The sequence below is a fragment of the Idiotropiscis lumnitzeri genome, unplaced genomic scaffold (genome assembly GCF_059441095.1).
Source record: "Idiotropiscis lumnitzeri isolate Australia: NSW breed Sydney's pygmy pipehorse unplaced genomic scaffold, RoL_Ilum_1.0 HiC_scaffold_45, whole genome shotgun sequence".
Taxonomy (NCBI): Eukaryota; Metazoa; Chordata; class Actinopteri; order Syngnathiformes; family Syngnathidae; genus Idiotropiscis; species Idiotropiscis lumnitzeri.
In genome coordinates, this window is record NW_028283583.1 from 639,990 (window position 1) to 667,605 (window position 27,616).

A 27,616-nucleotide genomic window follows, 5' to 3' on the forward strand; every position below is an offset into this window, starting at 1 on the left:
GAAAACTCACCAAACTTGACAGTCTCATATGGAGATGGTGAACGACCGTGGAAGAACAGTCAGTTAGCGATGACGCAAGAGAGGCTGTGCACCGAGAACGTTTTCTGAATATCACTATTGTGCCCTGACAGGTATGTGTTGGTAATGTATCAACCAAGCTGAGGCACGAACGAACTCTGAGGAGACGCAACCCGTGACGTCACTAGTAGTAGTTTCGTGTGGTTTTCACACCTCCTGTCTCATCCCTGAAAGCCATCCCTTGAATTCATCTCCACACTGGAATACCGTATCATACCCTCCCTCTATCGATGTATAAGGGCAGTCTATAATCAGATGGTCCATATTTTGACACTCATGGTTACACCAGGGGCATGCTTGCGTAGCCACTGCCCCCCATCTTTGCAAATTTTGGGCTGTACGTCCTTGTTTGCAAAGGATCCTGTTGTAGGATGTCCACTCTCTCCTGCTGGTTCCATTGTAGCCTGGGAGCTTCTCAGTGGGGTCTCCAATTCTCTCGCCTCCAACAGGTACATTTCCTCTCCATAGGTCGCGCCACCTATCTGCTGACGTGTGCTCTGATTCCCGTTCTTGGCTGAAGGGTCTTCTGGATCTCAGGCGGTGCCCTCCTGGGTTGTGTGCTAGGGCCCGACACAGGAGAGCCTCCTCCGGGAGTGCCAATATATTTTTTTGCATGATCTGTGTTGCCTGCTCTCTTCTAACTGCTGGAGGTTCAATGTTGCACATTGTTGGAAGCCAGTTTATAGGAGTAGAACGTATGGCGCCCGATATCAGTCTCATTGCTTCATTCAGCTGGACATCAACTTTGGATGTATGTGCACACCGGCCCCATACGGGGCTGCAATATTCAGCCACGCTGTAGCACAGTGCCATGACTGACGTCCGTAGAACGTTTTGGTTGGCACCCCAACCTGTTCCCGTAAGTTTACGGATTAGTGCCACTCTTGATTTCAGCTTCTGGGCTGTATTTTCTAGGTGTTTCCTGTAGGTGAGAGTTCTGTCTAGAGTTACCCCTAGATATTTTGGTTCACAATCCACCGGCAGGTTTCCCCCCTCTATTTCCACCCTTAGCTTGTAATTAGCTTGCTGGTTGGTTAGATGGAATGTTGTTACCACTGTCTTGGTTCTGTTCATTCTTAGGTACCATCTTTTAAAGTAATTTGAGAGCAACGCTATGTCCAGCGATAATGTTCTCTTGATTGTACCAAAATCCCTGTCTTGGGTTACCAATGCCCAGTCATCCGCATAACCGAATTTCCAGGATTCGTATCTGGAGGCAGGCCCTGGCATAAAGCGACCAGTTAATAGTTCGAATGGCGCAAAACCTGTTATTTTGTGAACAGTTTGGCGGACGACCAACAGGGCTAGGGGCAAAGCTTGCAACCACGTCATTTTTGTTTGAGCCATGATCTTAGCCAATTTTTCTTTCAAATTCCTGTTAAACCTTTCAACTTTGCCTTGGCTCTGGGGGTGGTAGACACACCCAAAGCGATGCTTCAGCCCCAACAGCGCCTCCACTTTAGCCAGCGCTTTGTTGTTAAAATGTGTCCCATTATCAGATCTGATTAAAGCAGGGAAACCATGTGTCGGAATATAATGATTTACCAAAGCTTTAAGGACTGACGTGGTATCTTCCTTTGCACACGGATACGCCTCCGGCCAGCGTGAATAAGAATCCACAATGACCAGAAGGAACCGCTTCCCGTTCACCCTGTCAATCATGTCCGTGAAATCAATTACAATTTCTGCTCCAGGCCAGGCCACAGGGGAGAACGCCCCTGGCTTGGGTTTTAATGTCGGTCGTGCATTAAATGTTTGACATAGTTCACAAGCCGCCACAAACTGCCAGACCACCTCCTGTAACCTTGGATGCCACCACTGACGAAGTTTTGGAAGCATTGCCTGAGGCCCCACATGTGCCACTGTATGGGCCTCAGCCAACACTGAGGTCATGAGTTGCCCTTCAGGGAGGACCGGCTGGCCCCTGGGACCCACCCGCCTGACCGCCTTAGATGCGATCCACATTTATTTTTGTTCCGGCGACGACTTACCTTGTGCATCCATAATATCCTCCAGTGCCACTTCGGGTGCCACTGGAAGATCCGGGGGTTCCCCATCCCAGACCACAGCTGGGGTTGTTAACATCATCCCGCCCTGAGGGGTGTATCCAGCCACCTCTTTCGCGAGAGCATCCGCCCTCTCATTACCTTTCGCCACCATGGTGTTGGCCTTTGAGTGTCCCGGGACCTTTACAATCGCCAATTCGTGTGGACCCTTAATTGCTTCATACAATCGCTCCATCAAAGTTCTATGAGCAATTTCTTTGCCTTTCGCTGTTAGCCAGCCATTGTGCAACCACCCCTTTAGGTCAATCAGGGCAGCTGACGCTGCATATGCCGAATCAGTATATACAGTTAATTGCTGTCCTGGACACTGTTCCAAGGCCAACACCAGCGCCAACACCTCTGCCGCCTGGGCGGAGGGTTTTATTGTCAACTTCTGAGCTGTCACTGGGAGGAAGAAAGAACCTTTCCACTCCACCACTGCCGCGGCCGCGTGGAGTGTCCCATCCTTGGCACGCCAACAACACCCATCGGTGAACATAACCCGTCCACCTTCCAATGGTTCCGCATACAAGTCCTCACGGACCTTCTGATCTTTCTGTACTTTCAGAGCGCACTCATGTGCCCCTTCCAGGAGGTGATTAGCCATGTTCACACCATCATGCACATAAGTAACGTTTGGTGCCATCAATGTTTTCATCATCCGTGTTTGTCGCAGGGGTGTCAATGTAAATGCCACCGATGCTACAAAAGCTGACACCCCATGATCTGTCAACACCTGGACGGGATACCCCATGACCACATGAGCTGTTTTCTGTAGGACCTTTGCCAGGCCTGCTGCGTACCTAACACAGTCTGCTTGTTTCTGTTCAATTCCGTCTGATGGCACACTACAATACAATAAAACTGCCCTGTCTGTTCCATGTCTTTGGTACAATGCCGCATTCACTGTTTTCTCACTGCTCGCAACGTCTAAATAAAACACCTTAGTGTAATCTGGAGTGGCCAAAGCTGCTGCTGATGCTAATTCCTGAATTAATTGCACAAACAATGCATCATCCTCAGGGGTCCACTGCAATGTGGCCTTCAAATTTCGGACCCCTTGTTGTTTGACCAGGGCCCGCAAGCCTGCTGTTTTATCCACATAACATGGGATGTATGCTCGGCTGTAGCCACACAATCCCAAGAAAGACAACATGTCCTGCACTGTGTGTGGACGTGGGTGTTGCAGGATGGAGCTGCGGTGATTTGGGGACATAGCCAAGCCGGCTGGGGTGATGACACGCCCCAGAAAAATCACAGACTTACGACAGCACTGTAACTTTTTCCTTGACACTTTGAAGCCCAGGTCAGCAAGCTTCAACAGCACTGCTCGTGTGGCTTCCACACACTGGTCGGATGTTTCGGCCGCAATGAGGAGATCGTCCACATACTGCAGGAGCACTGAGCCTTGGGGTAGCGCACATGAAAATAACAAGTCCTTCAAGACCTGATTAAAAATTCCTGGCGAATTCTTAAAGCCCTGAGGGAGTCTTTTGTACTGCAATTTCACCCCTTTGTAAGAAAATGCAAACACGTGTCGTATTGATTCAGCCAGCGGTAAACAGAAATATGCATTCGCCAAATCAATTACCGTATACCACTGTTTCTGCGGGTCCAGGGAGGACAGGATGCGATGGGGGTCAGGAACTGGCAAAACTGGAGTTATAGTGATGTCATTCACTGGCCGCAAATCGTGGGCCATCCTCCATGTCACCCCATCAGCCTTCTGGACCGGCCTCAGAGGTGTGTTCCAAGAGGACGCCGACGTTTCCAACACCCCCGCATCCCACAATCCTGCCGCTGTGTCCTCCATTCCTTTGTCTGCTTCCTTCGGCCATCGATATTGAGGACGGCGAACCGGAATGGAGCAGTCAACTTCCAATTGGATTGGCTGAACCGTCCGACAAAAACCAACATCAAATGGACCCTGTGACCACACGGTCTGTGGCATTTGATCCAACATTGCCTGTGCGGACTCATGGTCCGTCTGTTCCCGCCCATGATGGCGGTCCAAGAATACCAATTCAAGGTCTGACTTATCTACCATTTTTGCCATTATCCTGTAACTTTTGGTTGCAGCTGAGTGCCACACATCTAGAATTTCAGTCATCATCCAGTCATGTTGTTGTGTTAATCGTTTCACCATGGGCCCCAATTGGCGGGGATCATGGCCTGGCGACACAGCTAGTGACACGTGAGGCAAACCTTCCTCACTCATTCGATACCATTGCTCTTGCTCCGGCGACAACTGCACATATGCTGCCACCCCCTCGGGGCCCACAAAGATGCATGGTGCGCGCAATATCCAACCATCCCCCTCAATTTCTTCGAACGCATCTCTATATATGTCATCTGATTCTCTATCATAATATAGAGTGCAGTGCAATGGATCCAGTGGGGGGTGGTACGGTGCCAATGTCTGGATCCACGGTTTCCACAAGAGGTATGTGGAGTAGACACCTCCCCCAAGTGGAGTCTCAGGATTCAATCTAGCCCAGTAGATCCGTGCCGTTTCAGGTACTGTGGGGAGTGGTGCCATCAACCACTGACCCCTAGGTGTCACAGGCTGGAAGCATTCCAGTACCTGTCCGTCAGGAAATGTCACTGTAAGTCCCTTCTCGCCGCACAATATCTGGGCTCTCAATGCTGACAACATGTCTCTGCCCATTAAATTGATGGGTGTGTCCATTGCATGAACATATGAATGATATAGTCTCTGTCCAGTGTTTGTAATTTCCGTTTTCAGTGGCCGAGTAAAGGGCAGAGTCTGAGGACGTCCCGAGAAGCCGACTAACGTTGTAACTCGCCTCGACAACGCTGTACTTGGCAGTGGCATGTTGATTGATGAATGTGTTGCTCCAGTGTCCACCAACATCTGGACTGGAGTGTCCGCCACTGTCAACTGAAGCATTGGCTCTGCCTGGCCAGTGCTTCCCGAGCTTCCCAGGCCCCCCTATTCGTCTGGGCCGCACCACTGGTCAGCTTGGAAATACTGACCACTTGGATTCGGCTGTGGCCACGGGCGGGGCTGCTGCGGTACCCCTTGGTGTGGTGGCCCTGCTTGCTGGTTCTGCTGCTCCACCCCTGGTGGTGGGTTGCCATGACAATCACGTGCCCAGTGGTCAAGGGACCCGCAGTTGAAGCAAGTCCCTGGAGCGAACCCATTCCGCCCCCGGCCTGGGGGGGCGCCACGACCACGCCCTCTGTATCTACCACGGAACCCTTGACCTTGGCGCCGTTCAGCCCCCACTGGAGTTTGATACATCTGTTTTTGTTTCACCTTTTCTTGTTTTGCCTCACCATGCAACTTTGCCAACTGTAGTTTAACCAAACTAGTCGCCAGAGCGTCAGATTCCTTTTGATCTTTATTTGCTTTTTCCATGTAGATGCGGCAATGGTGTATCAAATGCCTCTTAAATCTCGGTTCCGGACAAACCAAAATGTCCGGATCAATTCTCAAAATCGCCTGCACCTCATTTGGGAGGCCGTTCAGCATCGCCGTCCTGAACATCATTTCAGCTTCAGGATAGTTGCCTGGGTGTTTACCTGTGGTCTCAATCCACAGCTCCAATGCCTGAGCATAATGTTGCTCGGGAGTCACATCTTTTCCGTAATTAAAAATTGTTGGCGCCACATCCACTGGGGAGGGAAAGGCCGCCCTCAGCTCCCGAAACAACGCCTCAGAAGTCTCAGCCAAGGGGGTTTCTCTCCCCAGCTGGCGGGTGCCAGCTGCCCCCTCAATATTCTGTAATTGAATCAGGGAACACAATCCCAAAATGGCTTGTCTAAAATCTCCCAATGCTACTCCCTGTCCTGACATGGCGGCTAAGAATTTAGTAATCCAGGCTCGTGCCCCTTTATGCAGCGGAGGCAATTTTTCCACCAATGCAGCCACATCCCGAAGCACCAGAGGCTCATAGTGACGGCCAGCGTGAGTCACCACTAGGGGTGCCATTGTTTGAGGCTGCTCCTGCTGTGCCATCATCTTATCTTTACTGCGTGTATTATAGCCTCGCTCAGCCCTGGACATGCTCTCCTCTTTATCGCCCAGCCTCTCTCCTTCACTCAACGCTCTGAGCATCTGCCGCTGTTCACGTAACACTACCTCGGCTTCCTCATCACTTTCCACTTCCTCCTCGCGGGGATCTGCGTCACTGGGCATTGCCTGCCCATGTTTCCGTGTCCCCGTCATCACTCCCTCTAACATCTCTCTTTCCTCACTTTGCACCCTGTGTCCTTCCAACAACTTTCGCGACGCCTCCTTCATCAGTGGTTTCGAATTTCTCTCACTCCCGGCACTCGGGGTGCCCCCACCTCCTGCGAGCGCTGCCCCTGACGTCAGCACGGGCGACTCCACATTCCCCTGCTGCTCTCCGCGCACTCTCTTCCTTTCATTATTCACAGCCTGTTCAATCAACTGTATGGTCGCTGGCGTCATCCGTGAATCGTGATCTTCTACATCCAAAACCATCCTGCCGCCCAAAGTGACTACGGGGGCCATTATTTGCGCCATCGGATACGGCGGCGGCTCATACACATACTGTCGCGAGTCAGGCAACTGTGGATAAATGCCTCTCCGACCTTCCGTCTTTTCTTCCACTTTTCCAATCACTTCATCCTTCTTTTTCACTTCATTCACACTCTCTTCCTCTTTTATTGCCCCCAGCGCAGTGGCAATAATTGCCAATTGGTGAATGCCTCGTCTATCTTTGTCCAATTCCTTCACTTCCTTCTCAAGTTTAATACGCTGTCGCCATCCAGCTTGGCTCTGATCCTCCTTCATATCTCGAATATTTGCCAACATTCTGGTTTCCTTTTTCTGTAACTGCCTCGCTAACTTCGACATGTCCCACGTTCCGGGACCACCGCAAAACAAATCATCCTTTTTTAATTTCAGAAACAACTTCTGACTCCGTTCTTTCACCTTCTTAATTTTCTTACTTTCCATTCCACTAATCAACTGTGATTCCAGCTGAGCATAATGTCCATTAATCTCCGACCAGACTTCCGCCCGCTCGTCTGAAGCGCCAGACACAAGAAAACCCTCACATTTCCTCCCATTTTCCATCTCCAAATCCACTCGTGCGTGTCCCAAGCACTTCATACGCAGAACAAATTTAGGCTTCACATTCACACCGCTTCCACACAGACACGTAAATCCCAGATTTTAAACCGTGTCCTGATACGTAAATCCCAGATTTTATATCGTATCTTAACCACGAATAGTTCCAAACTATTCTAGTAGGTAAATCCCAGATTTTATATCCTCCTAACGTCCACACTGTTACACTTTTTTTTTTTTTTTTTTTAAATTTATTTTTTCTTTTTATTATGCCGTTCCGCTCCTCCTTCCTCTTATAATTTAGCGTTGCCAATGTGCAGAATTTGAAAAGGATCTGCTTACCTTATGTCACTGTGGGCCCAAAGAGGAAAGACGGTCGGATGTGCGGCTCCTATCAGGTCGTCACCTGGTGTGGACATGCGAGACCCAGTCTCATGTGGTCTTTCTCGAAGTTCCAAACTTCTTTTACCTCTCATGCATCGCGTCGGCGTCACCATAAATTGTTGGAATTTATCTTTAAATCAATGTTAGAATTTAATTTTAAACCAATGTAAACTCAAATTAATAATCTGACTCCAATTTGTGACTTTACCCAACTCTCACTCATCCAACAATATGCGCGCTCGTTCTGCAATAGAAAGGTATCAGGAAGCCGGCATTTTCACACACGAGTGGATTTATTCCTAACACACAAATCTACAACTTGAGTTTGGGTCCCTCTCAATACAGCTCTCTTTGTCTTCGCTGTTCAGCATTAATTTATAGACACAATATGCAAATGACACAGAGACAAAGGCATCCTGGCATGATTCTATTGGCTATGTGTATGCTGCAGTTAACTTTAGCTTGCTTCTCTTGGTCTTTCTTCAAGTGGTGGCCCCTCCTGCTTGTGGCTGGAGGGTCCAGTTTCTTGTGCATCCCTTCCCCCTCGAGGTATCTGTCTGCGCCAGGCACCGACCTAAAACCTCCCAAACCTCACATTCTTTCACTTTCTTTTTCCAGCTTCACCAGCCACCCACACAGCATTCCACAGAATAACAGTGACACAAGATGCAGGACATCGAATAAAACTAGCCAGGTTTAAACTCTTCCACTCCTTTAAAATATAGCACCACTTTTTAGTTTTCTTTGGTATCCTGCCTCTATGAATGTTGTTAGAGCCAGTACCTGTTCTGTGGTGCTTCTGTGCTTTCTAAATCCTGCCTGCTGGCAAGGAATATTCAGCTCCAGGGTTGGTGTTATTCTGGTTAGGATTATCCTCTCCATTATCTTATACATACTGCATAGCAGGGATATTGGTCTGTAGTTATTTGGGTCTTCTGGTGATTTCCCCGGTTTTAAGATGGCTATGACCCTAGCTCTTTTCCAGAGATGGCAGTATCTACCCATGTTTATTGCATCAGTGATAGCAGATGCCATCCATTTAATCGCAGCTGGACCCAGGTGTTTCAACATATCTGGGTAGATCCCATCAACTCCTGCTGCCTTGCCTGACTTCGTTGCTCTGAGTGCTGCTTTCACCTCCTCTTCGCTCACTGGGTGGGAGAACCCGTCTTCTTCTGGCATGTCTCTGATTAGCTGCTGGTACTTTTTCTTTATGGTGGTTTCGAACTTGTAGTCAGGGGTGTGAGCTCCTCTTCCTCTTATATTAATTGCAACACTATCAGGGCTCACTACGTTAGACTGTTTGCTCTTTTTTCCACCCCCGTCCAGTTTTTTAATCAGTTTCCATGCATGTCTACTGGATCTTGTGAAATCCATGCTCTCTACCGTTTCCATCCATCTTCTCTGTCTCTCCTCCTGCAGTCTCTCCAGCAATTTCTCTCCAGTATCTGGATTCTGGGTTTCCTCATAGGATTTTAATATTTCCTCACATTCTGGTGTCCAGCATGGTATATATCTTTTATGGACTCCCCGGGGTATGTGCTTTTTTGCACTGCTCTGAATGAGTTTATTGAACCTAATTATATTCTCCTGTTTTGCTGGGATTCGCTTGCATGTCTTATCAACTTGCTCTGCGAAACCCTGCCAGTTTGCCTTTCTAAAGTTTAAAGGATAATGTAAATGGCAGTCAATTTAAAAACTGAACAAAGAGTAGACTGCTAGGAACCACTTTTGTGATCCCGGCATGGAAGTCCATTGTTTCAGAGGGGTCTCGTTCACACCTCCTGTGGTGCAGCTGTGATCCAATCTTCCTGCATTCCAATCCTGAGGGTTTGGTCATTAGCATGGTCTAAACTTCAGTTACACTTAAAGGATTTCATACATTTGACTATTAAAGGAATATAAGAGTTTGAGCTTAACATAGTTCATTAGATGTTGGTGCATCCAATGTATGAAAATGTGATATTGTAAAATGCTGAGAGTGTGACTGGTGAAGCGAAACTGGTTGCGGGGGTTGTGCAAGAATGGAATGTTTTAGAAGCAGAAGGTGCTGAGCGAGACAAGATGACTCCGGGAAGGAGCGGCCATCGGGGGATCGCACGCAGGAGGAGCCACGGGATTCGGCGGGAGGAGAAAGACCAATGAGAGCGAGCTAAAGTTAACTGCAATAAACATAGCCAATAGAATCATGCCAGGATGCCTTTGTCTGTGCCATTTTTGCATGTTGTATAGTATGAATCAGTACTGGGCAACTCGGGGGTAGAACACATTCGCTGGTGGCAAGAGAGGTGTAGAGTTGTATTGAGAGGGACCCGAGATCCAGGTGCCATGTAGAAAATCTGTATTGGGAATAAATCCACTTTGTGCGTGAAAATGCCGGCTTCCTGATACCTTTCTATTGCAGAACGAGCACGCATATTGTTGGATGAGTGAGAGTTGGGTAAGGTCGCAAATTGGAGTCAGATTACTTATTTGAGTTTACATTGGGTTAAAGTTAAATTCTAACATTGATATCAAGATAAATTCCAACAAGTTCCATCTTGGCAGGGGTAGAGATTGTGTGACTGGTATGTTGATTCCTGTTTTTATCAATATTGGTCGGTGCTGGGACCTTGGGAAGTTACCCAGCACTCTTCGATGTGCTGGCATTGATATGCCATCTGTGTCCCTCGTAACGAAGGTCAGGTCAGGTGTGTATTCCCTCTGCCATCGTGCTGAGTGGAAGGTGCCTGGTTCATTTGGATGGTAAAGGAGGTGGAGATTATTTATTTCTGCCCAGTTGCTGAGCTGGATTCCAGCTGGGTCGGGCTCTGTGTATCCCCACGATGTATGGTGGCTATTGAAGTCTCCTAATATTATAGATTGATGTTGGTATTGTGGGAGGACACTAATTGGCCAGCTTGTATTTGGAGGCTTGTATATGTTGACCACTGTTGTACCCAGCACCTCAATCTCTGACCTGTGTATATTGTGTTCGTCCATAGAGGATCCTCTGTCTATGGCAGGGATGTCTTCATGTACATATATCATGGTTCCGTACTGTTGATGATCTATTCTCGTGATGGGTATGAAGCTGGATATACTGTATCTCGATGGGGGCGATTCTTTAGTCAGATGAGTTTCCTGCAGTGCCAACACTTGTACATCTTTCTCCCTCAGCATCTGCGCCATCAACTCACACTTAGCCATCGATATACCCTCCACATTCAATGAGATTATCCTCAGTCCTCCTCCTACTGTCACTACATTGTCATTTAGGTCATCATTAACTGAGTCTAGCGTATTTTTCGAAGTTGCAGGACTCTCTACTGCACCAACGCGGACCTGGTTATCCTGGGCGACGGCCGATCCAGTATGAATATTCCTTCTTTGAGCTTCCATTTCCATTTTTGAGGTGTGTAGTCGAGAGCAAGTTTTTAACGCTTGGTTCGACCACCAGGGTGGGATTCCTCTTAGTCAGGCCCCCAGAATGCTGGCTGCACTCCAGGGAGCCGCTCAAGCCTCCACACGACGACAACGTGGGAATCCCGGTCGTGGAGGGTGTCGTCACTTTCGGCGCGACATCTGTTCGTCTGCTTTCATCCACCAGGCGAGTAAACGCAACTATGGTTTCGTGCACCACCACATGCAACACTTGCACCATTCTCATGGAAAGACTCTCCCTGCTGGAGGGACGTGTCCGCCAGCTAGAGCAGAGTAATGTGGTAAGCGTAAATGTGGCGGACAGCACCGGTTAGCATTGGCCGTAAACGGCTTGCTAATCGCGTTGAGCCTGTTAAGACACAGAGCAGTTCCATTCCACCTCGGTCTCCTGGCTCCCGCACTTTAGTGAAAGGTGACTCCATTACTCGATACATTAAGCTTGAAAATCCAACCACAGAATGTGTATTGCTGGGGCCAGAGCACCCGACATTGAAGCTAATCTTATGGAGCTAGCACGCAAGAGACCTAGACACCAGCGCAGTGCAAACAACGCTAGCTATTCAGATATAGTGATACACGTCGGCTCCAATGACGCTAGTGTTACTGCCGTTTCAATGATACGCTGGCTAAAGAAAGTTTTAACGCGCACTCACTCACCATGGGTTGAAGTTGCGATGACGTTCGCTCGGCTTCACTGGTCTTGATGTTGATGTGTAGTTATGTATGTCACGTCAAACAGTCAAGGGTTAGTCTTAATCGTAGTCATTTCAGTCCAGATGTCATGCCGTGAAGTCAAGTAAATCAAATAAATAAATCAATGGCTACGGTCTTCCAAACTTCAAATCAAAAACATCCGTGCATATGCGGTAATCAATACAATATACTATCTTCTATCTTCCAGTTTGTACATAAATAATGCGTCTTGAGTAAGTGCGGTTGAAAAACGGTATCCGACCAGCGTTCCCCCACCTGTCCTGCATTTGTTATTTATGGATGAACGCAACCAGTGCTGACGTCATCAATTGCCCTAGTGGTGGTGTTGCCATACTGCATTACTCAAAAGAAAACTGCTCCAACAACTAGGATGAAGCAATCAGAGATCACAAAGAAAAAACATAGCAAGGACTTGTGATCTCGCCAGAAAGATGAGTCTGAGTCGAGTAATTGTCTCTGGCCCCTTGCCTGCGAGAGGCAATGATGAGAAAGATGGGGGTGTAGCCCTCATTTCCGAATTTAATCTAAAACTTAGTCCTCGTCCTAGCAATTCCTTCAAAACATTTGAAGTTCTCATTATGCGATCCACGGCCGCACTGCCGTTTTATCTTGCCGTTTTTTACCGTCCCCCTGGCTCTTACTCAGGCTTTTTAGATGAATTTTCTGAATTTGTGGCTGATTTGGTAACTCATGCGGATAATATATCATGGGCGACTTCAACATTCATATGAATCTCCCGTCGGAACCACTTACCGTGGCGTTTCGGACAATAATTGATATGTTTGGTTTCATGCAAATAATAGATGAAGCAACGCATATAAATGGTAACACGTTAGATTTGGTATTAACCCGGGGCTTAGCATCCTCAAAAATAATTGTATTACCATATACTAGTGCTATAGCTGACCATTACTTAATCAAATTTGAAGTCTTGGCGCATTGCCATCGTTCTGACCATGATCAAAGCTATAGCAGCCGCAACATTAGCTCCTTAACCACCGCTGCGCTCTCTGAGCTACTCCCTTTAGTAACCGATTCGTTTCCTAATTATATTGGTCCGATTGATGATCTTACAAACAACTTTAATGTCGCTCTGTTAAATGCGCCTGACTCCGTCGCACCTTTAAAAACTAAAACTTGTCCAAAGAGGCTGACTCCGTGGTTTAATGAGGAAACACGCATACTGAAACGATTCTTGTAGGAAGCTTGAGCGCAAATGGCGTGCGACCAAACTGGAGGTCTTCCGTCAGGCATGGTGCGCTAGTTTATACAAGGAAGCGCTCAATCTAGCCAAAACTAATTATTACTCTAGATTAATTGTTTTACATAAAAACAACCCTAAATATTTATTTGCTACTGTAGCAATGCTAACGCAACAGCAACCAACCTCGGATAGCTCTTCCTATTCAGCTCACGATTTCATGCAATTCTTTACTCAGAAGATTGAGTGTATTCGTGATGAGATTAAAGACACTGTTCTTACAATTCCGTTGAATTCCGTCATAAATGGTGTTAATAGGGACATTAGGGCTGATAACTGTCCGATAACCTTATCTCAATTTAAAAAAGTATCTCTTGAAAGCCAAACAAAATTGGTTAGTGGGGCAAAACCGACAACTTGTGTGCTCGATCCGCTTCCTGGCAAACTAATTAAAGAACTGTTTATGACCCTAGGACCGTCTGTCTTAAATATTATTAATCTATCACTTACCACGGGTATAGTACCAGCAGCTTTAGGACCGCCATTATGCGACCGCTACTTAAGCAACCAAACCTCGACCCAGAGAGTCTCAACAACTATAGACCGGTTTCAAATCTTCCGTTTATTGCAAAAATCTTGAAAAACTTAATGAATATATGACTAGTAATAATCAATTTGAACCTTTCCAATCAGGTTTTACCGAATGGAAGCTACGGAGGAGGAGGGCATGCTCGCGTGACAGTTAAGCCGAAGAGGAGCACCTTCCCCGGGCACGGGCGGTGTCAAGCGGCCCCTAAGTTTAACCGAATGGAAGCTCCGGAGGAGGAGGGCATGCTCGCGTCACAGTTAAGCCGAAGAGGAGCACCTCTTCCCCCCGGGCACGAGCGGAGCGCGAGGCTGTCAGTTATGAATGAATAAATGAATAAATAAATAAATGAAGAATGCCACCTTTCATTTCACTGGCATGATCCGTGCCTGTCATGCCGCGTGTGTTTTTGTTTTTTCAGCTGTGTGGGCGTTCCTCCAGCGATCATCTCGCGCCATGCGGTCAGCTGCTGCGAGACGCGCCCACCAGCCCCGCACCGGATTCCCATTCACTCACTGATTACACTCACTACCACCTACACTGACTACCTGGCGTCGGATTGTTATCCTACTTGTGTCTGCGTTTGGAGAGTCCTGCTCAATCCTCCAGCTCTGCTGGAGGATCATAACATTCACAGGGCACACCGGACGGCGTACCAGAAGTTAAAAGTCGAAGTAATTAAATAAATACAAAAATAAGTAATTGAATAAATACAAAAATAATGGCTGGGGAATAAAAAAATAAGAAGTTTTAATAATAATTTTTTTTTGTTATAACATGAATTTTACTCTCTCTCTCTCTACCCGTATATATATATATATATATATATATATATAATTTAAGCATTTTTGAAGGTGCGCCGCTACTTCGCGGATTTTCAGTTTTCGCGGGTGGTCTCGGTCCCCATTAACCGCGATAACCGAGGGTTCACTGTATTACTCTTACTCGATCTTGGCGCCGCTTTTGACACTTGATCATAACATATTATTAAAACGCCTTGAAACTTGTGTTGGCATTTCAGGTTCAGCGCTTTCTTGGTTTAATTCGTATCTGTCGGAGAGGACGCACCGTGTAATTCATGGCAATGCGACTTCTGATCTTTGTAAGATCACACGCGGAGTTCCGCAGGGATTGGTACTAGATGCTACCGCTTGGTGATATTATACGGAAATATAACATTAGTTTTCATTGTTATGCTGATGATACGCAATTATACATGCCGTTGGATATAACGAATCCGTGTGATTGCTATAAATTAGAGGCATGCCTTGCCGAAATTAAACTATGAATGTCTTTCAATTTTTTGCGTCTTAACTCAGATAAAACCGAGATGCTGATCATTGGACCAGCGCGTCATCTGTACCTTTTTCAAAGACACCACTATGAGTATCGATAAATTGCCCAAAAGGATTCAACAAAAAATCTCGGTGTTATATTTGACACAACTATGTCGTTTCAAATGCACATTAAAAATATTACTAGAACTGCATTTTTTCATCTGCGTAACATTGCTAAAATTCGCCCAATTCTATCAACTTGTGATGCAGAAATCTTAATCCATGCGTTTGTTACGTCTCGCCTCGACTATTGTAACATTTTGCTCTCGGGTCTCCCCATGTCTAGTATTAAAAGTTAGTTCAAAATGCAGCAGCTAGACTCTTGACTAGAACGAGAAAGTTTGATCATATTACCCCGATACTTGCCAATTTGAATTGGCTTCCGGTCCACTTGAGATGTGATTTTAAAGTTCTGCTACTTGCCTATAAAATATTGCATGGCTTAGCTCCTTCCTATCTCGTTGACCTCGTGGTACCATATGTTCCGTCCCAAAACCTTCGCTCACAAAATGCTGGTCTTTTAGTGATTCCGCGAGCCAAAAAGAAGTCCACAGGTTCTAGAGCGTTCTCTATTCGGGCACCAATGCTTTGGAATGCACTACCCTCAGGTATTAGAGGCGCCACCTCAGTAGAAATGTTCAAAACACTATTAAAGACGCATTTATACTCTTGTGCATTTAGTTGAACTATTTGTTGGCCTGTTTACTGCCGCTTTTTCTCTTTTCTTCTCTATTCTGCCCCCTTTTCCCCGGCTGGGGGATTAGGTGACGGTGACCCACTAGGAAGTTTAAGGCATTGACAAACTGGGCATGCACCTGTTCCAGTGATGTCGTCTTCCTGCAGCGTGACATTTGATCAATTTATTTATATACTTTAGCATCTAATTTAATTATTTGTTGGCCTGTTTACTGCCGCTTCTCCTCTTTTCTGCCCCCTCTTCCCCTGCTTGGGAATTAGGTGATGGTGACCTGCTATGAAGATTACGGCACTGACCAACCGGGGAGGGACCTGCTCTCCCAAAGTCGTCTTCATGCAGCGCCTCTTCTGATTTCCCTATATTTCAGCACTTCGTTGAACTACTTGTTGGCCTGTTTACTATTTCTGTTCTTTTTTTTCTGTTCCCAATTCCACGGCTTGGGAATTAGGTGATGGTGATTCACTTGGAAGTGGCTGTTTTGAATTTACCCCAAACTGACTATTTCAAGATCGAAGGCTCATCCTCGGATATGCTGCCATGGAGATTACGGTCCTGGATGAGGACCCACTCCACTAAAGTCATCTTCCTGCAGCACTTCATTTAATTGACTCTCACATTATCTCATCTAACATTGTATAGCATCATTGTATGTGTCAAATGTTGCCCACTTAGCATCCAAAGCAGCCTGGTCATCCTGGAAGGGGGTTTCCCCCCCATCTGTGGTCCCTTCTCAAGTTTTCTCACTTTTCCCCCAATGGGGTTTTGAGTTTTTCCTTGCCCTCCTGGGGGTTAAGATCAGTGGATGTTGATTGTGGTTATGTAAAGCCCTTTGAGACTGTCTGTGATTAAGGGCTATACACATAAAATTGACTTGACTCGACTTGGACCAGAATAGAAGTGGATGAGGGAAAAAGGGAGGGGCGGTGTTGACTGATATTGTGCAGATGGAAGTAGGCTGACCGGGTTGTGTTATTATGCTTATGGAAAGATAGAGTGCTGTCAAGGATGACACCCAGACTCTTGACCTGAGGGGAGGGGAAAACAATGGAGGGGCCAACAGGAATGGGAAAACTGACAACTTTGGATTGTATTGATTTTGTACTGAAAAGAATAACTTCTGTTTTGTCGCTGTTAAGCCTCATGAAATCATTAGAAAACCAGTCATTGATTTCAGATAGACAGGAGGTGACGGAGGTGGGAGGGAGTGATATGCTGGGTTTGCAGGAGAACTAGAGCTGGGTGTCATCCGCGAAGCAATATAAAGCGATATTGAATTTTCGGAAAATGCTGCCAAGGGCAAGGAGGTATATGATACATAATAGGGGGGCTAGGACCGAGCCTTGGGGCAAACCTGAGGTGACTGGGAGGGACTTTGATGAGAAATATTTAAGCTGGATGAACTGAGTGCGGTCTTTGAAGTATGAATGGAACCAGTTGAGGGCGGTGTGGGTGATGCCGATGGAAGAAAGTCTTTTGAGAAGGATGGTGTGTGAGATGGTGTCAAAGGCCGCAGTCAGGTTAAGAAGGATGACAATGGAGAATGAATCGGAGTCAGCTGCAATGAGGAGATCAGAGGTGACCTTGAGTAGAGTTGATTCAGTGCTGTGAAGTGCACGGAAACCGGACTGAAAGGGTTATTGCAGGTGAGATGAGAGTGGAGTTGAGTGGCGACTACATTATCTAGGACTTTTGAAATGAATGGGGCAGAGGTTCAGGAAATAGTACTGAGCGGCTTTTTCTTAATCTCATGAGAAAATGTACTCGGGCAAGCACAGTCGAAAAGAGTCGTGCGTTATCTCAGCCCAGCCTCACATTCTTCCCCCGACACGGGTCTACGTCCAAGGGAAGGTCCTCTCCAGATTAATCATTGTCTGGATGGTTGATTCCCAGCTGGTCCCCAAGACTGGTATTCCACGGCTGGCCTTCTCCGGCGGGCAGTCTCTCCGTCTCTCCTGCTGGTATTCCCCTGTAATCTTGTCAGTGTGCATGTATGTGTGCTCCAAAATCAAATTATGTCTTTCAGAATGTGTTTTTGCAATGGCGTCCCAGTGAACCCTCCAATCAATCAATCAAATTTTATTTATAAGAGCACTTTTCATACATAAAATGCAGCTCAAAGTGCTGTACAATAAAAACATCCAAATTACAACGAAAAACTAAAACCCATTCCACCCACTCAACATAAACACAAGACACATCAACATACACGCCTGAACTCGCATACACACAGAACACTCGCATTCACACAACTTAATAAACCATCTTAGTAGAAAGACAGGGTAAGGCACAGAGAAACCATATGAGAAAATGTACCCAGGGTAGGTAATCCGCGCTGAGAGGGATGACGGCTCACGCCCACAGGGAGCTGCGCCAACACACAGACCCCTAGCCCAGACTGACCGGGGTAGACCCTACACATAGTGCAGAGGGCCCCGGGCCTAAGGAGCCTCCGGGATGAAGCCCCCTGTGAGAAGGCCAGCCACACCTCCCAGCGCGGAGGCCCCCCTTGAGGAAACACTGGAGCTAAAATATATAAAAGAAAATGATAATGCTAAACAAAAAAGAAGCTAAAAATTAAAGGACAATAATATAAAAAGACGAAGCTAAAATATTTAAGAAAAATTATGATACTAAAAGACATAGAAGAAGCTAAAAATTAAAAGACAATAATATAAAACGACGGAGCTAAAATGTATAAGAAAAATGATACTAAAAGACAAAGAAGCTAAAAAAAATTAAAGACAATGATAATAGATAAAATGACAGTCCTGAATTAAAAGACTAAGATAAATTATTTAAAAGCCAAACAAAAAAGGTGAGTCTTGAGCAGGGGTGGGCAATTATTTTTTCCATGGGGCCGCATAAGAAACATAAAATATTGTGGAGGGCCGGGCCAAAAGGCTGAACTCAATTCTGCATAATATTAATTGTATTTCTTTTTTAAAAAGCAGTAAATAGCACTGTTTTGACAAGCTGGCAAGAGTATATATTAAAGTTAAGCAATGAAACTAAATACCAAATAAACTGAAAAAATGAGGTTGCCTTCCAAAAATTTATTCATTCAAATTTCTCAACACAATGGTAGACAAAATATTAACATTTTTTACTATTTGTGACTCATATTAGTAAACATATTCTGTCACATTCACTTCAAAACACATTTTGAGTTCCATATACTGTTGGATAGTTGTGTAAAGGTTCTGAGCATTTTAAAGACATCACAATATTGTCTTTTTGCACCAAACATTAAGCAAGATACAACATATTGACTGTCACTGAACTGTGATTTTGAGAAAAAGTGTCCCAGTTCATTGTTATCTGGTGCCGTTTTTATATTTCTCTCCATGTTTCGTCTGGTAATGCCGACTCAAATTGTTGTCCTTCAACACGGCGATCTGCTCCCCGCAAACTAAACACACAGCTTTACCTCTAACTTCAGTAAATAAATACTTCGCTGTCCAATTTTTGTTGAAAATTCTACATTCGGCATCTACCTTTCTTTTTTTAGCCTGAGCGGACATTTTTGAGGGCGAACGTCGTCTTGTTGTGATTCAATTGCGCGCATGTCTTGATAAACGCATTACGTCATTATGTGCGACGCACATTGTGCGGGAATAAAAAAAACAAAACAATTTCAGAATAAAAGCAGTGCAGCTTTAGCCCATGAATGAGGTGAAATTAAAAAGTATGTTTATTTTGAAATTTCCAATTAACCTTACACTCGCGGTCAGAGTCAACCAAAGGTATGTGGCCCGGGCCATACAATGCCCAGGTCTGTCATACGGGCCAGTCAGTGCCACCCGGCGGGCCGGATGTGGCCCGCGGGCCGTGCAATGCCCAGGTCTGGTCTTGAGCCTCCTTTTAAAAATATCAACGGTCTCTGCGGACCTGATGTCCTCCGGCAGGCTATTCCATAGACGAGGACCAGAATGGCTGAATGCAGCCTCGCCATGTGTTCCAGTCCTCACCCTAGGAATAATTAACAGGCCGGTGCCAGAGGACCTCAGGGTCCGCGAGGATGGCCCAAGACCGTTAAGGCATTTAAAAACTAATTGAAGCACCTTAAAATCAATCCTGAAACACACGGGGAGCCAATGCAGCGATTTTAAAACTAAATCCAGTGCCCAATTTGGTATGTTTGCATCTCTATGGCCTACGTGGAGAATGTGCTTTGTCATATTTGTCCATGAAGTGCTGTCTGGCTTGTCATCAGTTTGTAATGTGCAGACTGAATATGTATGATGTGAATGTGAGTGTAGGTCATGAAAATACTATGTTCACACATTTATAAACTAAGTAATATAACGTTAGCATGTGAAAATAATATCATAAAACAGTAAAGACCATGACTACAATCAGTCATTCCTATGCGTAGTAGAATTAGAATTAGAATTAGAAATCCCTTTATTGTCATTGTACTCAAGTGTGCAACGAGATTAGAGGGCTCCCCTCTCCAGTGCAATACAACAATAATACAGACAAATATATAAATTAGATAAATAAATAAGAGAGTGCAATGGAATTTAGTACAGAATAGGGTATATAAAAACACATCACGATGCTGTTCTGCAAGGTAGGGGTGTTCTCGTGTGTGTGTGAGAGTTCAGAATGGAGATGGCTCTCGGAAAGAAACTGTTTCTCAGTCTATTGGTCCTCGATTTGATGCATCTGTAGCGCCTGCTAGAGGGCAACAGGTCGAACAGGTGTGAGTTTGGGTGGGTATTGTCTTTGACGATGTTGAGAGCCCTTCTGAGGCACCGGGCGGATTAGATGTCCGACAGTGAGGAGAGAGGGCAGCCAATAATCCTTTGCGCTGTTTTGACTGTCCTCTGGAGCCTCACTCTGTCCGCCTCAGTGCAGCCGCTGTACCAGGTGGAGACACAGTACGTCAACAGGCTCTCAATGGACGAGTGGTAGAAGGCTAGCAGCAGCTTCCTGTCCAGGTTGAATTTCCTGAGGACTCTCAGGAAGTGCAGACGCTGGTGGACCTTCTTTACCACTGCTGTGGTGTTGTGAGTCCAAGAAAGGTCGTCGGAGATCTGTACTCCGAGGAACTTGAACGTGTGGACCCTCTCCACACACACGCCTTCGATGCAGAGGGGGGGCGGCACCGTCTTGTTCCTCCTGAAGTCGACGACAATCTCCTTTGTTTTTGCAGTCTGTTGTCCTTGCACCAAGCTGTCAGTCTCTTTACCTCCTCTCTGTAGGCTGTCTCGTCACCTTTCGAGATCAGACCGACCACTGTCGCGTCGTCAGCAAACTTGACGATGCTGTTGTTGCCGTGGGCCGGGCTGCAGTCGTAGGTGTAGAGGGCGTATAGGAGAGGGCTCAGCACGCATCCTTGAGGGGAACCGGTGCTCAGCATGCAGGTGGAGGACGTGTAGGGGCCGAGCAACACAGTCTGGGGTCTGTTGGTCAGAAAGTCCTTAATCCAGATGCGTGTGAGGGCAGGGAGGCCGAGAATGTCCAGTTTGGCGACGAGGATGTCTGGGATGATTGTGTTGAATGCCAAGCTGTAGTCCACAAAGAACATCCTTGCATAGCTCCGCTGTTGTTTCAGGTGGCCCAGCACAACATGCAGAGCAGTGTTGATGGCGTCCTCAGTGGATCTGGTATGCAAACTGGTAGGGGTCCAGAGTGGGAGGAAGGCAGTCCCTGATGTGCTGGAGAACCAGCCTCTCGAAACACTTCATGATGACTGGTGTGAGAGCAACAGGACGGTAGTCATTCAGGTGGACGGCTGGTGACTTTTTGGGGACAGGAATAATGGTGGAAGTTTTCAAGCAGGAGGGGATGACTGCTTGAGCCAGGGAGCGGTTGAAGATCCTGCAGAAAACATGTGACAGTTGGTGTTTTGAGGACCTTGCCTGGTATTCCGTCGGGACCAGTAGCTTTCCTGGGTTTAACAGCCAGGAGCGCGCGCCTCACATCGTGTTCCTCTACGGTGAGTGGGGGGGAGTTGGAGCATGAAGTGCGGGGGTGTGACGGTTGGGACGAGTCAAAGCGAGCGAAGAAGCAGTTAAGCTCCTCTGCCAGCGATGCACTCGGGTCTGCAGAGGTCGTGCTGCTGCCACGGAAGTTGGTGATGCTCCGTAGACCCTGCCACACCTCCCGTGGTCTGTTACTGGCAAGGTGGGCCTCCAGCCTCCCCTTGTAGGTTGCCTTGGCTAGCTTGATGCCTTTGCTCAGGTCAGCACGAGCCACCCTGTACTGGGCTTTGTCGCCTGACCTGAAGGCAGCGTCACGGGCCTTGAGGAGAGAGCGAACCCTGCTGGACATCCAGGGCTTCGCATTTGGGAAGGTCCGTATAGTCCTGTGTAGGGACACAGTTTCCATGCAGAACTTGATGTAGTCCAGTACACAATGTGTGTAGACATCAAGGTCCTGATGATCAAAGAGGCCCCAGTTTGTGTCTTGAAAGCAGTCCTGTAATTCACTCATGGCGCCGTCACGCCAGGTTTTCACAGTCTTTGTGGTGGGCCTGAATCTGCGCCTGAGAGGGGTGTATGCAGGTGCGAGCTGCAAGGACAGGTGGTCTGACTGGCCGAGGGGGGCGAGTGGGAGGGCCCTGTATGCGTGCTTGATGTTCGAGTACACATGGTCGAGAGTGTTGTCTCCCCTCGTTGGGCACTTGACATGCTGGTGAAACTCTGGGAGTACAGTCTTTAAATTGGCCTTATTAAAGTCTCCCGCTACTACGTGAACGCCATCAGGGTGGGCCCGCTGATGTTTATTGATGACGCACGCGAGTAGCGAGAGCGCCGTGCTAGTGCTAGCGTCGGGAGGGATGTAAACAGCTGTGACAATCACGACCGTTAGCTCCCTCGGGAGAAAATAAGGCCGGCATTTAACGGACATGAACTCGATGTCGGGGGAAGAGTGCTTCTCGACGATCGTGCTATCGCCGCACCAGTTCTCATGCACGTAAACACAGAGCCACCCCGCCCCTTCTCTTACCGGTGTCCCTCGTCCGATCCGCGCGATGTAGCGAGCGCCCGGCCAGCTGGATGCTAGCGTCGGGGACGTCTGCGTGCAGCCAGGATTCCGTGACGACGATCACACTGCTGTCTCGCACATAGCGGTTTCCCAGGATTTGTAATCCCAGGTCGTCGATTTTGTGGACCACGGATCTGGCGTTGGTGAGGTACAGGCTCGGCAGTGGTTGCCTATGGGGCTGCCGTCGCAGCCGTTGCAAGACACCGGACCTGCAGCCCCGCTACTGCTTCCTCTCTCTGCGTCGCCTGCGCCGCCTCCCGGTCCCGATGACAAGCCACGGTGAGCCGGGCAGCCTCGCCAGTTCGTCCGGAATTTTGCGATCATAGCATATTCAGTAAATATAAACCTGCTAAATTAAATAATTGACATTCTGTCCCATAAATGTTTAAAATGCCGGTAATTGCCATACAATCCTTCAAGGGTCGACGAGCGATGTTCGGGAGGAGGAGCAGTGGTGGTGGTGCGTTTCCCTCGGGCATGTGTCGGTAAATCCAGCGGAGTTCAGCGGCAGTGGATTGAAGTTGTCCTGACACAGGTTGATGACATGACAGGAACAGGCAGAAGTGCGAGAAGCAGACTGGCCTGCGGGTCCACATGGCAGACAGGTGCTAACTTTGATAGGTAAGCTAAACTTTAGCCACAGTAGACGCGTCAGCGACTATGCAATCGGTGGGTGGCATTCATGAGAATCGGGATCGCTCAACATACAGATAATAAATAAAATCACTGTAACTGGAGGGATTGTAAACTGCTAAAGCAGGTACAACAAGCGGATCCAAAAAATTTCTGAGAGTTACCGGTGAGCAGTGGCAGCCAAACGTGCCAGCGTCCACCCAACCGGGAGTTGATTCAATATTCACAATATTTTATTATTTTGTCGTACAGTTGTTTAAAAATGGCTCGCTATCGCCCCCTAGAAAAAAAAAACAACAAAAAAAAACAGCCCCATATCTCTGTTTCACCAAACTGAAAATTTGATGAAGTGTGTACAAAGCCAAGACCTAATAAAAAGTCTCATGGAGCCGTATGCTAAATTGAACAGGAAGTCGGCCATTCTAAATTTATCAGAATCCGAAATCCTTTTATTGTCATTGTACAGTGTGCAACAAGATTAGGGAGCTCCCCTCTCCAGTGCAATACAACAATAATTTAATCAAATATATAAATTAGATAAATAAGAGAATAAATATTGTGATGGAAAATAGTATGAAATTGGAGAAATACAACACAATACGTCGCTGTTCAGCAAGGCAAGGGTGGTCGTGTGTGTGTGCATGTGTGTGAGAGTTCAGAATGGTGATGGCTCTCGGAAAGGAAATGTTTTTCAGTCTATTAGTCTTTGATTTGATGCACCTGTAGTGCCTGCCAACAAATTAACTTCAAACATTGACGAGGCTTTGAAAACAAAAGCTGCTCTAACTTTAACTACAAGCAAATTCCTCTTGAAGATTCCTCACGTTATTTCTCGGAAATATTTCACATTTCCAACGTGCCAGTACCCCAACGTTGTCCGGGTGGCGAGGGCCCTTTATAGCTGCTCGCAGCTCTAGTTTTTAATTAATTTTTTTAAATCAATGGTGATGACAGTGAAATATGTCTGGTCTGGTATCATGATAGCTGGAGGATATTTTGTCATGATATTTTAGTCAGGCCTGATAACAGTGATGTATGCTGATTTCAGGCTACTTTTATTTTGAAATGCCGTATCACATTTTGGTGGGACCGCAATTGATGGACAACTGGGGTTGTCGAGTGTCCCCCAAAATGGGTCTGATATCACGATAGCTCGAGGGTATTTTGAAATGATTATTTTAAAATCAGTGTTGATGACAATGAAATGTGCATATTTCAGGTGTTTTTTTTTTATTGTGAAATTACACCAGATTTTGATGGGACCACTTTTGATGAACAGCTGGGGTCGTCGAGTGTCCAACAAAACTAGTCTGGTATTACGACAGCTCCAGCTCTTTTATTTTAAAATGCCTCCTTACATTTTGATGGGACTACTTTTGGTGGAAAGCTGTGTTGTCTAGTGTCCTCCAAACCTGGTTTGGTATTACCATAGCTAGAGGATATTTTTTAATGAAATTTTAAAGTCAGGCATGATGACAGTGAAATGTGCAGATTTCAGGCAACTTTTAGTTTGAAATTACAAATTAGATTTCAATGGGACCACTTTTTATGGACAGCTGGGGTAGTCTCGTGTCCCACAAAACTGGTCTGGTATCACGAAAGCTCGAGCTATGTTTTTTTTTAACTCAGTGGTGATGACCGTGAAATAAGCGAATTTCAGGCTACTTTTATTTTGAAGTGCCACATCACATTTTGATGTGACCACTTTTGGTGGACAGCTGGTGTGGTCTAGTATCCCCAGTCCTGGTTTGGTATCACGATAGTTTGAGGATATTTTTTAAAGATTTTTCTTTTAAATCAGTGTTGATCACAGTGCATATTTCAGGTGATTTTTTTATTTTGAAATGCCACATCAAATTTTGAAGTGACCACTTTTTGTGGACAACTGGGGTGGTCTGGTGTCCCGCAGAACTCGTCTGGTATCACGATAGCTTGAGGATTTTGTAATGATTTTAATTTTTTTAATCATTGGTGACGACAGACAAATAAGCAAATTTTCACGCTTTTATTTTTAAATATCCAATCAGATTTTGATGGGACCACATTTGTTTTTCCGGTTCCGTCGCCACGCGAGTGGCTACCTGCTAGAGCAGCACGGCTCACTATTTGAGCCTTTTTCGCGTGTTTTTCCCTTTACCCAGTTTTATTTATTTTACCTCATCGCAGCAATGGACATCCAAATTGCGGTGGTTTTATTGCTGCTGAGGGCTGTTTTTTGCGTGATCGTGTCCGGAGATGTCACTGGGAGCTACGGATCAATCGTTTACACAAGAGATCAGCTGTTAGCACTTCGTGCTAACCCCGTGCCGACTCCCGGAGCGAGACCCGATATCCCCCGCGAGTTGAGGAGGAAGAGACGGGGGATGTCGCGCGGGGGCGAAACGCCAGGCAAAGAGGAGGCGTGACCACCCCGTCCTCCCGTCCGTTTTTATGGGAAATGTTAGATACCTTCCCAAGAAAATGGACGAGCTAACAGCGCTAACGCGGCACGAGAGGAACTTCCAATGAGCTAGCTTGCTGATGTTCACGGATTCATGGCTAACAGAGCTAACGCCGGACACCGTTGTGGAATTTGACGGCTTCCAAATACTACTTGCGGACAGGACACTGGAAAGCGGTAAGAGGAAAGAGGAGGGCTGGCTGTGTTTGTTAATGATAGATAGTGTAACCCTAGGCACATCACAGCTAAGGAGCAACTTTCCAGTCGGGACAATGAGCTGCTAGCTGTTAGCATGCGTCCATACTTGACAAGCATCGCGAGTTAACAAGGACGCGCACGTAACAGGTGCGTGAGTAAACTGCTTAAAACTTTGATCGTCATTCGGCTGACCTACAAATTGAGACGCTACAGTCAGTTTGACGTTTTTGTTTGCTTCATTGTGGATTGACATGGAGGAACAAGACAGTGGAAAGCGGACATTAAAAATGACGGAGAAAAGCTGTAGAAGATCACAAGCCTAAACGGATGCAGGCACGCAGCTGCAAATTTGCTCAATTGACCTCCATGCAACGTCAAATTGAACAATTGATGGAGGATGATGCAAATGTTGACGCTGTAAAAAACTGAGGTTCGTGTTTGCTTTAGCGGCATGGAGCAAGAATTTGTGGACCTCAATTCCGGTCTGCAAAATTTAAAGACTGAAGAGGATTTTGCCGATGACCAAAATAACTGGTTTGATCCAAAAAATGTAATTAATGGAAATGTGAGCAATGGAAGAAGGACGTTTTGAAACGTGCAGAGGAAGGATGCAATAAACAAATATCACCTGCTGATAGTAGATCTGCATCAACTAACTACACCCATAGAAGTAGAAGTAAAGAATCTAACAGACAGAAGCTCACTTCTGTCAACGTCTTCAATTAAATTAAAGGCTCAAATGGAACGAGCATGTTTAAAGGCAAAGGCTGCTGATTTACAACAAAGGTTGGCACTTGAGCAAGAAGAAGCTGCAATTAAAGCAAAGAAGGAAATGCATGCAATGCAAACGGCACTCCCTGAGTCTGATGGATGTCTTGAGAAGATATGAAAATACCCAGGAGGATGGTATCCACATTCCTGATGAGTGTGTTACAATTTAAACAAGGAAAAACATTCAATTACCATCACAGCCTATCAGAGCAACAAGCAGTGTTGACCTGAAATGCTCCCACTTCGACTATTCCAATGGCTAGATTTCCACATCAGACAGAAAGTAGAGAACAACAGGGACAGGTGCTTGATGGCCTTTGCCACGCAATCTCACAGCAAGCCAGTGTCGCAGAATACTTAGCAAAGAGTCAAAAAGCATCGCTTCTTCCCGAACTTTCCATTCCTACGTTTAAAGGCGACCCTCTGCATTATAAAACCTGTATAGGTGCCATTGAACATGGGATTGAAGGCCGTACAAGTGATAACCGTGATCATCTTCAATTTTAGCTGCAGTATACTAGTGAACAACCACATGAGTTGGTGAAGAGCTGCATCCATATGGAACCTCTGACAGGATATACCAAAGCAAAACAAATCTTGAAGGAGTTTTATGGTGATGACTTCATGATAGCAGAAGCATATTTAAAGGAAGCCATGGATTGGCCAACAATCAAGTCTGAAGATGGTGTTGCACTTCAGTCTTTCACATTATTCCTTATGGGCTGTTCGAACATAATGGCAGATGTTAATTACATGGAGGACTTGGACAACATGGCTAATATAAAGGCATTGGCAAACAAACTTCCATACAGACTTATAGAATCTTGGAGAAAATTTGCCTGCAATCTCCAAGAAAGAACAAATAGAAGAGTGAAGTTTAAGGATTTTGTTGACTTTGTTGACAAGCACGAAAGATTTCTATAAAACAGAAAACAAAATCACAACACACAGAAACAACAAAATCAAAGAAAGTCTTCACAACAGTCATTGTGCCCGCCAAGATGGAAAACAACAAAACCACCACGCCAAAGGCAGAACCTGTTTCAGTGGA

At 46.3% G+C, this 27,616-nt stretch overlaps 1 long non-coding RNA gene across 1 annotated transcript; it reads left to right on the forward strand.

Moving 5' to 3' along the window:
• Positions 1-10,860: 10,860 nt before the first annotated feature.
• LOC148315744 (uncharacterized) lies at positions 10,861-13,778 on the forward strand. The gene is made up of 3 exons (XR_015840624.1): positions 10,861-10,921; positions 11,009-11,158; positions 13,601-13,778. It is a non-coding gene; the product is annotated as an uncharacterized LOC148315744 (long non-coding RNA).
• Positions 13,779-27,616: the final 13,838 nt, after the last annotated feature.